This window comes from Nomascus leucogenys, chromosome 6, assembly GCF_006542625.1.
Source record: "Nomascus leucogenys isolate Asia chromosome 6, Asia_NLE_v1, whole genome shotgun sequence".
Lineage (NCBI taxonomy): Eukaryota > Metazoa > Chordata > Mammalia > Primates > Hylobatidae > Nomascus > Nomascus leucogenys.
The window spans coordinates 38797124-38799915 of NC_044386.1; the positions used below are offsets into that span (position 1 = coordinate 38797124).

Below are 2792 nucleotides of genomic sequence, written 5' to 3' on the forward strand. Positions count from 1 at the left end.
CCTTTGTAGGGACATGGATGAAGCTAGAAACCATCATTCTCAGCAAACTATCACAAGGACAAAAAACAAAACACCACATGTTCTCACTCATAGGTGGGAATGGAACAATGAGAACACTTGGACACAGGAAGGGGAACATCACACACCGGGGCCTGTTGTAGGGTGGGGGGAGTGGGGAGGGATAGCATTTGGAGATATGCCTAATGTTAAATGACGAGTTACTGGGTGAAGCACACCAATATGGCACATGTATACATAGGTAACTAACCTGCACATTGTGCACATGTACCCTAAAATTTAAAGTATAATAAAAAATAAAAATAATCCTACTTATAATTAAAAAAAAGATACACAAAGAAACTATACAGATATTCCCTAACAATACAAAACTTTAACAATGAAGTTAAACTGTATAGCAAAATCCAAGTATGACAATACACATGAATAATTTACAAAATAAGCCTTTAAATCCTAGAAAACTGAAGTGGGGAGATCTTACTAAGGGGTAACATACATAAAATGAGGACTAAAAGCAAGGAACAATCCTTAACATTTTCCCAATGACTGACTGAACCTCAAAAAGACAATTTAGGAAAATGATTAACATGTAGTTTTTATTTTTTCCTAGCCAATTCAGTTCTACTTAGATAGATCTGGTTACCAGTCAATACATATATAGATTAGAGTATTTTTTTCTTTCTACTCAGTTACTACCATTTTTTTCTTTTTCGTCTTTTCCCTAATTTTTCCTCTGGTCTGATGAGTTGAACTCAAAATGTTTGGTACCTAAAATGATTATCAATGCTTATGGGAATAGCACTAGAGAAGTGCAATCCTAGAAAAGACAAATTTTTAACAGAGGTGGCTTGACAAAGTTAAGCATTCATTCTCAAGATGACAATGTCTCCCATGTTAGTCACAAGGTTAATGGCTGCTCTTGGGTAGATCCCATGACCCTGCATGATACTGTAATGCTTCCTGGTGAGGTATTGCGGAGCTATGTCACACACACCCATGAAAGCTTTCAATAAATGCACAGCATCGTTTTAAACCATTTCAGTAGAATAAATAAAAAAAAAATCACATTTCTCTTGGCTTGCTTTGCTTCTTGAGCTGGCCTGAAGTGCTGCTGGTGATATAGAAGACACAAGAGTTAGTTAGCGGCTACTCCAAGCTCCTTAGACTTCAGCACGTTCCGTTCTTCAAGCCTCAGCACTTTTTTTTTGCAGCAATTATGGTATTCTTCATTAGCATTGCCACTGTCGTAGGGCCAACACCTCCAGAAGCTGGAGTGATATAACTGGCTTTTTGCCTAACTCCTTTAAAATCCACATTTCCAATCAACTTAGGTTTAGCAGTTACAAGACCTTGAACTGTATCTATTCCCACATCAATGACTATTGCTTCTTCCTTGGTCATATTTGCTGTGATCAGATTTGGAACACCTGCAACAGATATTACAATATCTGCAAGAATTGCATGTTTTCTCAACTGCTCTTTGGGGGTATATCAATGAGATATTATAACAGTGGCATCACCTCCGTGACGTTCATGCACCCCATCTGTGTGCAGTGACATTGCAATGGGCATTACAACATTTTTTGACGTTCCAGCCACAACCATATTCTTCCCTAGGGCTGGAATGCCAGTTTGCTTAATTATTTCCCACACACCGCATGGAGTAGCTGGTATATGGAATACTGGACCAGATACATTCACCCTATATTAATTACATGAAAGCCATCAACATCCTTATCTGGAAAAACAGAATTGCAGATCTTTCTCTCATCAATGTGCTCTTGAAGAGGCAGGTGGAGAAGGAGGCCATCTACATTACCATCCATTATTCAGTTTATTGATTAAATCCAACAATTCTTCCTCTGAAATTGAAGCTGGTTTCACAATTGTCTCACTATTGATTCCCACATCTTCAGCTGCCCTGGTTTTGTTGAGGATATGGGAGTGACTTGCAGGAGTTTTGCTGCCCAGAGCCACGCTCAGGCATGGCCGTTTGTTGCCAGAGGCCAGCTACTCCTTCACCTCCTGCCACACTTCCTGCTTGATCCACTGGGCCAGTTTCCTGACAACAGCTTCATTTAATTGGCAATGGGTTCTTCCCAAGAACCCACTGCTTCATCCAAAGCTGACAGACCAAGAGTGAGTATCTGACGGCAAAGGCAACAATTTTTAGGTTGGCCAGCTGTTCAGTTGGTGCAAAAGCTTAGCTTATAAGAGCAGTGAGAGTTATCGGAACTAGTAAGAGCTCGTCCCTGAGGGAGTTCAAAGGAACTGCCGCGAGGTGGAAAGGGCGAGGACAGAGGCGGCAGCTCTGAGCGGGCTGGATCAGCAGGCGGCCAACGCTGACATGAGGGAAGTCACAGCCATAGCCCGCGCCGGTGCCCGCGCTGGGCTACCAGTGAAGGAACAAGATAAAGTTTTGTTGAAGGAAGATAGATACGTTTCATTTATGGAAATGAAGGTGGAATTTTTTACAATAATTAAGTTCCGAAGAAAAGTAGTATTAATGGGATTAGCTGTGACACAGTCTCCCAGCAGGGGGCAACACGTTGGGAATCAGAAGTAGCTGGGCAAATGCTTTTCAACTTTTTTGCCTTTGTGTCTCAGCCTGGTCAAAGTTCTGAAAAACATCCATTTTAAACTAAATTTCAACTAGTTATGAAATGATTAAACACCTTTTTAAAAATATTCTGACTTGGTGCCTAAGTATTCGATTTTTTTTCTGTAACATACCGAAATTTAAGAATATGTAATAATAATAAATTACTGAAAAG

The 2792-nt window shown here is 40.3% G+C and overlaps 1 pseudogene; it reads right to left on the minus strand.

Annotated features, from left to right (window-relative positions):
* Nucleotides 1-1153: 1153 nt before the first annotated feature.
* On the minus strand, nucleotides 1154-2385 carry LOC100607632 (annotated as a pseudogene).
* Between the last annotated feature and the right edge of the window lie 407 nt (nucleotides 2386-2792).